This window comes from Oryctolagus cuniculus, chromosome 1 (genome assembly GCF_964237555.1).
Source record: "Oryctolagus cuniculus chromosome 1, mOryCun1.1, whole genome shotgun sequence".
Classification (NCBI taxonomy): domain Eukaryota; kingdom Metazoa; phylum Chordata; class Mammalia; order Lagomorpha; family Leporidae; genus Oryctolagus; species Oryctolagus cuniculus.
This window is the reverse complement of record NC_091432.1, coordinates 17,381,311-17,391,367: the sequence shown is the minus strand read 5'-3', so window position 1 is coordinate 17,391,367 and position 10,057 is coordinate 17,381,311.

Genomic DNA, 10,057 nt, shown 5'->3' with positions numbered 1-10,057 from the left:
TAATTTAGGAGTATTTATTTCTATATAGACTGCCCTCTTTATTCAACTTAACAGATTTTGTATACACAAGTGTAATACTTCTAGATTTTTGAAATTTGAATTTTTAGTTGATTATAGCTATAGTAAAAATAGAAACCATCCAGAATGTAATAAAATAATTATATTTGTTTTATCTGGTTAAGTCACTGGCTAAGATACCCTGTCTCACATAAGAATCCCTGAATTTGTTTTCTTGCTCCCATTCCTGATTTCAGCTTCCTACTAATGCAAACTCTTTGGGCAGCAGTGATGGCTAAATTAGTGGGATTCATGCCACATGGGAGATCCAGAAAGGGTTCTTGGCCTTGGCTGGAGCCTTTGCAAGTATTTGGGGAGAGAACCAATAGATAGGAGCACACTCTGTCTCCACAACACTGCCTCTGAAATCAATCAAAAAGAATTGGAAATGCAAAATGAACTCCTTATCCATCTGCAGACATAGTCACTCAGTATCTTCCCTAAGATACACTATAATCTATTCTTGAATTTTCGTCAGGTAATACTCTTTGCAAATAAATATAAATATTGATATTTAAATGTATCTTTCTGTGCTTTTCTTGTCTGTTCAAGTTTTCATTTTCTAAGCAATTTAGTAAAATTTTTTATAAACAGTAATTATAGTGGGCAGACCAGTTGCATAGAAGATGAAGCCACTGTTTGCGACACTGGCATCCCATGTTGGAGTACAAGTTTGAGTCCCTGATGCTCCACTTCTGATCTAGCTTCCTGTTATTGTGCCTGGGAAGGCAGCAAAAAATGGCTTGAGTACCTAAGCCACTGCTACCCATGTGGGAGAACAGGATGCAGTTCGTGGCTCTTGACTTAACTCTGGCCAAGTCCTGGCTATTGTGGCTTTTTTGGGAAGTGATTCAGCAGATGGAAGATTTCTTTTTCTCTCTCTCTCCCTCTCTTGTTGTTATCATGCCTTCCAAAAGTAAATAAATAAATAAATAAAATTATACATACTTAGGGAGAACAGTGTGATGTTTATTTGTTTTGTACTCCTAGGAGCATTTTTTAAATTTTATTTAACAATTTTTAACATTTTGCCACATTCATTTCATATGTAGATATTATACATAAACATATACACTATTGTTTGTTGAGAACATGGATATTAATGTCATATAATCGTGAAGATCTTTCCAGACCAGTCAAATTTTTCCTCAGGTTTGTAAATATCCCCTCATAAAAATGTACTAAAATGAATGTGCCCAATATTCTTCATGTTATTTCCAATTATTTTACGGAAAATAATTTTGCAATAAACATTTATTTTTAAAATATCAGTTCCTGGAATTGGTAATATACATATGTATTTGAATTAACGGTCAAAGCTATATATATTTAAAATGCTGATGTTCATAGTTATTGCCAGAATGAAATCATTGAGGTTGTACTGATTATAAACTCTTCTATGGTCTGTGAGAATGTCTCTGTCAAATTCATGTTTATGATAATGAAAGTCTGAATTGTTATTTATTTAATTCTATAATTGAAATCCTTTAGCTATAATTGTGTTAGAGCATTTTAATACCATTTGTATTAAATACCATTTGTAATACTTTACAAATTGCTTGTTAATATTTTTATCCATTCCATTCAAAAGATAATTTCCATACTTTTTTGTGAGTTAATATAAACTAAAGAAACTGATCTTTAGTTTTATATATGTAATTTTTTCCGCTTTGTGTTATGTTGTCAACTTTGTTACATTATTCAGTATTTTAAAAATAAATCTTATTGTTCATATTTAAATAAATCCGACATGTTATGGGATAAAGATAAAATATTTATTCTAATGAAGCAAGTTAACATACCCAGTTTTCCTTCTTGTTGTGGTAGAGTCTAAACTCTACTCATTTAGCAGAAATCCAAAGTAAAGTACAATTGCAAAAAGTATAATCCTCATGCTGTACATTATTAGTTCTTTAGACTTACTCTTCCTACATATCTGTACATTGTAACCTCTGACCCACTTCTCCACACTTTCTAGCCTTTCACCTCTTTCTGACATTGACAATCATTGTTTTCATCTCTATTCCCTATATATAATGGGCTATTTTTCTTAAGATTCTGTATATAAGTGACGTCATGCAATATGTTTAATTCTGTGTCTGCCTATCTTCACTTAATGTAATGTCCCCCAGTTTCCTTCATATTGATGCAAATGGCAAGATCTCTTTTCTAATGGTGAATAATGTATCATTGCACATTCAAGTATAAGGGGGCCTCAATAATTCATGATACTGTGTATTATGAAAACACTAGGCTTGAGTTTCATTTATTGTCACAAAAATAAAAAAGTCCATTTCCATGAACTTTTGAAGGACCTTTGTATATCTGTTGCTAGCATGTAAAATTCTTCATATTCATGTAGCCATGTTCATTAATATTTTCTCTAGCTTTTGAAATCTTATTTCAGAAGATAACCATAGTTTCATTCTTACCAAAATAAGCTTCAATTGTTTTTTAGCATTCAATTTTTTAGCATTTTTGGTGGTTTTATATTTTTAACTCATATGTAATTTTATTTTAATATAGTAGTTCGTAGGGACTAACTTTTAGTTGTTTTTCTAAATTTCAGGGTTTTTTTCAGTTTTATGGTTACATTCACATTATTGATTTGAATTCTCAACTTAATTATATTTTAAATTCCCATATGTATTTGGATCAAGATTCAAGACTTTATTCTATTCAATTAGTTTATCTATTCATGTGCCAATTGACACATGGTATATTTGTATTTGGTAAATAATACATTTTGTTTTAACAAACCCAGCACTTCCTCATTGCTGTTTTTCAGATTTTTGCCTCTTTTTGCCTATTTATATTTCAAAATTCAATTTAGAATAAAATAATTTTAATTTTTTAAAAAATGTATTTGACAGATAGACAGTGAGAGAGAGAGAGAGAGAGAGAGAGAGAGAGAGAGAGAGAGAAAGGTCTTCCTTCTGTTGGTTCACCCCCCAAATGGCCACCATGGCCAGAGCTATGCTGATCCGAAGCCAGGAGCCAGGTGCTTCCTCCTGGTATCTCATGTCGGTGTAGGGGCCCAAGCACTTGGGCCATCCTCCACTGCCATCCTGGGCCACAGCAGAGAGCTGGACTGGAAGAGGAGCAGCCAGAACTAGAACCTGGCACCCCTATGGGATGCCGGTGCCAAAGGCGGAGGTGCCGGCCCCAATAAGTTTAAATTTAAATGGAAATAAAGTCATTTAAAATTATGATGAGTTTAAAATTAAGCTAAAAGGGAGATATAGAGCGAAAGAACATGAGAGCGGGAGAATCTTTCATCTGTTGATTCACTCCCCGGATGGCTGCAATGACTAGCACTGGGCCAGGCCAAAGCCAGGAACCAGAAGCTTCATCTAGGTCTTCCATAAGAGAGGCAGGGGTCCAAGAACCTGAGAGATTTTCTGTTGCTTTTTTCAGGTCATTATCAAGGAGCTGGATTGGAAGTGAAGCAACAGGGGCATGAGCTGGTGCCCATACTTGATACCAACATCACAGGTGGCAGCATCACCTGCTATGCCACAATACAGCTCCTCAATGTATTTTTTTAACCTAAGCAAATAAATTGACTTTCTGGGTTACTGTCATTGAAACCTTACATGAAAATACTTTTTTCTCACGTATATTAGCAGAAAACATTAAGTATTCTGTGAACTTAGCTAAGATGGACACAGGGATTATACATATGTGTGTATTAGCTCTCTATCTAGGAGTCATAATCGAAACCAGAGTAACTCATAATATCAAATAGTTATTAAAAAGTAAAGATGCATTTGTGCATTTAAACCATTTATCAGTAAGAGAAGCACAGTATAAACGTATGTTCTGTATGTTGGAAGTAATAGACACTTATATTCCATTTGAAGTTGTTAGATTGAGGTCATTTATTAGGTAAGCTGAAACCTGTCAACTTTTATTGAAGGCCATCATATTATAAATATTTTAGCTGGTTAATACAGGTATTTATAAGTCTCTTTATTATTTTTTTAATTTATTTTAAGGAATACAAAATTTGTAAGTACAATTAGGAAGATAATTATTCTTCCCACCATATAAGCCCTCACCTCCTAAGGATGTCTCTTCTGTGTTACTGCCAAACTCTCCACCCACCACCTTTTCAGACCCTCCTGAGTTCCTGGGGACCCCGCAGGTAGCCAGGAACCTCCTGCCCCCATACGCACATTCTTCTGCCCCGCCGCCATGTTCTGTTCTGCCCCCTGAAACTGGCCCTTCACCTAACCCCACTTTCACTATAACCTGCGATGAGTCCCTTTCCCCATTACCTATGGCCGGCACCCAGGTGATATCGCTGTTGCCCGTAAGTGCATGCACGTGGTCACATGACCAGAAGCCCTGACACCTCCTCCCACTTTGAGAGGTGGCTGGGGCTGAGGGTATTGTGTGTGTCCATGTTCCGTTCGTGCTACAAGACCTTGCACAGATCGAGGAAATACTAGGGTCATTTTCAGAAAATTCAACTAGGTTCATAAAAGAGTTTAGATACCTTTCTCTAACATATGACCTCACCTGGAAAGACCTTGATATTATCCTTTCCTCCTCTCTCACTTCTGAGGAATGGGTACAGGTCCAACAGGCTGCCTGAGATGAGGCTGACAAGGCCCGATTAACTGATCTCACTCTCCCACCAGGAGCCCAGGCAGTACCAGAGGTGGAGACAGGATGGGGCTACCAGGAAGGACAGGCGGGAAGACAAAATGTGGCCAATATGATAAGATACTTATTGGCTGGCATGCACACTGTCTCCCACAAGGAGGTCAATTTTGATAGATTTCGAGAGGTCATCCAGGACCTGCAAGAAAACCCAGCTCTTTTTTTTAAACAGGTTCACAGAGGCCCTAACTTCACCAAACTGGATCCTCATTCCCCTTCGGGGGTGGCAATTCTGGCGATTCTAGCCTCTCATTTCATTTCCCAGTCCACCTCCGACATCAGAAAAAACTAAAAAGGGTGGAGAATGGACCAGAGACCCCCATTAGAGACTTTGTAAAGATATCTTTCAAGGTCCATAATACTCGGGAAGAGGCAGCTGAGTAGGCACAACAGACCAGGATGCAGAAAAAGGTTACCCTCCAGACTCAGGTCCTGGGGGCAGCCCTGTGGCTGGTGGAGGGAAGAGGGGTCAAGGGCAACCAGCCCCCCAGGGCATGCTTCAAGTGTGGACAAGAGGGACATTGGGCTCAAGCATACCCCAACCCCTGCACATCCACGTGGCCATGCCCCACATGTGGCCAACCGGGCCACTGGAAGCCCAACTCCTGCACCTCCATGCGGAAGCCCGACTCCACAAGAGGACTCCACGCTACAACTGCTGGGGATGGCTGAAGACTGATGGAGCCCAGACTCAGGGACCCCTATCACCCTCGCTGAGCCCAGGGTAATGCTTCAAGTAGCAGGTAAGTCCACAGAATTCCTGGTGGATATGGGGGCTACCTATTCTGTCCTGCCGGCCTATGTGGGCCCATTCCTGCCCTCTTCAATTTCTGTAATGGGGATCGATGGGACTCCCTCCCACCCTAGGTGCACACCAGATTTGCCTTGTTAATTGGATAACCACCCTTTCTCCCACTCCTTCCTGGTAATCCCTTCCTGCCTGATTCCCCTACTGGGCTCCAGTCTCCACATTCTACCGCAACAACCTTCAGCTGCTCTCCTACTCCCTTTGATTGCTTCTCTAACCTCTCCCACCCCCTTCCCCTGATTCATCAAACCCCCAATAGCTGGTCTCTCCCACGAAGGTCAACCCTCGGGTATGGGATTTGTCAACACCAGTGGTGGCGACTCACCACCAGCCAGCCCTTATTAAACTCCGGGAGGGCATTCCATACCCTAACCAACCCCAATTCCCCATCTCTGAAACTCATAAATGCGGTCTTAAACCCTTCATTGACAGGCTCCTCCAACAAAATCTCCTAATACCCACTAATTACCCTTGTAACACGCCTATACTCCCAGTACGAAAACCATCAGACGAGTATAGACTAGTCCAAGACCTCTGCCTGGTTAATGCCACAGTTATCCCTATCCACCTGGTAGTGCCTAATCCTTATACACTGCTATCACAAGTTCTCCCAAAAAACCTCCCACTTCACAGTACAGTACCTTAAAGATGCCTTCTTCTCTATTCCTTTACACCTTGATTCTCAATACCTATTTGCCTTCAGCTGGACAGACCCAGACAATCATCAGGTCCAACAGTTGATGTGGACTATTCTCCCCCAGGGGTTCTGAGATAGCTCCCACATATTCAGAAAAGCCCTGGCCAGCGATCTTTCAACATTCAAGGCCCACAGCTCTACCCTATTACAATATGTGGATGACTTCCTCTTATGCAGCCCCTTCAAAGAGGACTCCGAATCCCAGGCAGTGGCTCTCTTAAATTTCCTAGGAGACAAGAGGTACAGGGTATCCCCCACTAAGGCCCAACTGTCTTTTCCGTCAGTGACCTATCTATTCATCCTTCTGACACCCTCCACCCGGTCACTAATGACTGATCGATGTCAGGCCCTAAAAGTTCTCCAACCACCAACCAACGCTGAGGCCATACTCTATTTTCTTGGAATGGTGGGTTTTTTTCTAGCATTGGATCCCTAACTTAGCTGTCCTGGCTAAACCTTTATACCAGTCTGCTCTTGAGACCCCAAAGTGTCCTTTGTCATCACTAACCACAGTAACTCACTCCTGGAGGACCCTTCATAATGCCCTGCTCAAGAGCCCCCCTTTGGCCTTGCTTAATCCTACAAAGCCTTTCCATCTGTTCACAGACGAATGCAATGGAATCGCTACTGGCCTCCTAGTCTGTCGCTCCCTTGCCCGCAAAGGAACGACACTGTTCACAGCTTATTGGTCTTCAGTAGACTTTTAATAAGAAAATAACAGCGACAGAGAAAGAATGAAGGGAGGAGAGTGGAAAGAAAAGCCCCCTCCTTCCTCAGCACACAGCTTATATACAAAATCCGGCCAATTGCAAGCAGGCTCAAGTCCATGCACGGAACACTCCAATCCGCTGTCTGTTCACACAGTGTGCACGCATCCTCGGGCCAATCAGATGAGGTGTCACACAGCAGGCAGGCTCACCACGCGGTCCTCGGCGCCATCTTGTTGTTTACAACATTCTCAACTCCTCTGGAAAGTCCCGACCGTGGGAAAGCATTGCCCTAACCGAAACTAGCAACATCCGCCTTGTGATAAAGACACAGCAACAGCTATCAGACCGACCTTGACGTGGGGGCTCCATAGCTGCGCATCCCATGGAGCCCCACACTAGTCCAACCATCTGGCCCCATGCACCAGCCGGTGGCCTTCCTCTCAAAACAGCTTGACCGTACAGCCCCAGGTTGACCCTAATGCATTCGAGCTCTGGCAGCAACAGCCACACATACGAAAGATGCCACCAAGCTCACCCTGCAGCAGCCTATCATGGTCCTGTCATCCCACAACTTAGCTGAACTTTTGGGACAGAGGTTCCTCTCCCTCCTCAGCCCCTCCCAGGTCCAGGAGCTACATCTCCTGTTCATCAAAAATCCCCATGTTACTATAGCCTGCTCCCCACCCTTAAACACAGCCAACCTCCTTCTTCTCCTGTCTTCCCCCATGGACACTCTTTCTGACTTTCATTCCTGCTCTGAAGTATTAAATTTCTTCCAGACCCCGACAGACCATGTTCTAGATTACCCAATAGACTCCTCTGACCTAACAATATTTGTAGATGGCAGCTCAGTGAGGGGTTTGATGGGGTGCAGAGAGCAGCATATGCAGTGTTTACCCTCAATAAGACAATAGAGGCTAAATATCTTCCCCCAGGAATCACCTCCCAGAGGCAGAACTCCATGCCCCGACCCGAGCTCTTATACTTGCTAAGGGCAAAAGGGTCAACATCTATACGGACTCTAAATACGCCTTTCTCGTAGCTCATTCTCATTCTGCCATATGGAAGGAAAGGGGGTTCATGATGTCACGGGGAACATTGATAGTTAATGCTGCCCACATCCACCAGCTTCTCCAGGCCCTCACCCTGCCCCTCCAGGTGGTGATAATCCATTGCAAGGGCCACCAACAAATGACTGATCTAGTGTCAGTGGGTAACAGGCGGGCAGACTTGGTGGCTCGCACACTTACTAGTCAAGACCCACCTACACAGGAGCCCCTAGCCCCATTATTGTTTCTCACAACCTCTATTAAGCCTACTTACCTCCCTCAGGAAAGTCATCATCTACTACAAAACAGAGGTAAGGAACACCCTGAGGGGTGACTTTTTCTCAACGACAAGATCGCTTTCCCTATTCAAAACTCCCTTCCATTATTAACTGACATTCACAACACTCTACATATAGACCTGCTCTACCATTTTCTGCCCCTCTGTTTTACTGTAATACTCTTTTTTTTTCTTTATTTTTTTTTTTTTTTTTGACAGGCAGAGTGGACAGTGAGAGATAGAGAGACAGAGAGAAAGGTCTTCCTTTTGCCGTTGGTTCACCCTCCAATGGCCGCCACGGCCGGCGTGCTGTGGCCAGCGCACCACGCTGATCCGATGGCAGGAGCCAGGTGCTTCTCCTGGTCTCCCATGGGGTGCAGGGCCCAAGTACTTGGGCCATCCTCCACTGCACTCCCTGGCCACAGCAGGGAGCTGGCCTGGAAGAGGGGCACCGGGACAGAATCCGGTGCCCCGACCAGGACTAGAACCCGGTGTGCCGGTGCCGCAAGGCGGAGGATTAGCCTAGTGAGCCACGGCTCCGGCTTTACTGTAATACTCTTAAAGATCTCCTTAAACAGGTTCACTCACCCTGTTCTATCTGTTCTTTGACATCCCCTAAGGGAAAACTAAAGCCCCAGATACCCACTCACCAGATGAGAGGCCACCTTCCTGGTGAAGACTGGCAAATAGACTTTATTCATATGCCCCCTCACAAATGCTTACGGTATATTCTAACCATAGTGGACACATTTTCTGGTTGGATAGAGGCCTTCCCCATGACTTCAGAAACAGCAGCCATGGTGGCTGAAATCTTATTACAACACATCATTCCACGATTCAGGCTGCCTACCTCTATCCAGTTGGACAATGGGCCAGACTTTGTATCACAGGTGGTACAACAAGTTACATGAGCCCTTGGCACCACCTGGAAGTTACACATCCCATACCGCCCTCAATCCTCAGGTAAAGTTGAAAAGGCAAACAGCATGCTAAAAGATCAGTTTATTAGACTCTCCATCCAACTTTGGATGGGTCGGGCACAACTACTCCTGCTGGCCCTCACCAGGCTCCATGCAGCTCCATGCAAAGCCCATTTGCGCTCATGTATGGAAGACCCTTCTTTCTTAACCATCACCTGCCAGTCCACACCCCGCCGCTGGCCTCTTACCTCCCTGACTTCACCTTACTTCATTCACTTCTCAGGGAACACACTGACTGATATCTATCTCCTGTCCCCATCTGCTCATCACCCAGCTGGTCCAGAGGTCCTGCCACTCCAGCTGGGGGACTCCGTCCTACTCTGATCCTCCCAGCGCCAGCCACTTCATCCCCATTGGACGGGACCCCACGTTGTAATTCTCACCACTCCAACTGCAGCCAAACTACTGGGTCATGAAAACTGACATCATATATCTCGCCTCAAGAGGGCACCTTCCCCTCCCCCAGAGCCTCTGTCATCCTGGACAGCCACTGCTCTGGGGCCTACCAAGCCTGTTTGTCCATAATCCTAGTACTCCTGGTCCTACCCCTGATTCCTAAGATACTGGTCTCGGCTCAGTCCCTGCCCACATGTTCATGCTCCTCCCGCCTATCTTACTTTCCAGCCACATGCTATGAGAGAACATCACCACAATTCCTATGTTCCTTTGCTGGATTACCAGCAATCCAGGTAACCGTCTGCCGTGGTGGAGTTCACAGACATGTCTGCTTTGGCAAATCCCCTGGATCAAAGGTCTGTATGACACCGACCACTCACTGGGGCTATAGTGATCGGGGAGGGCACCAGGACCT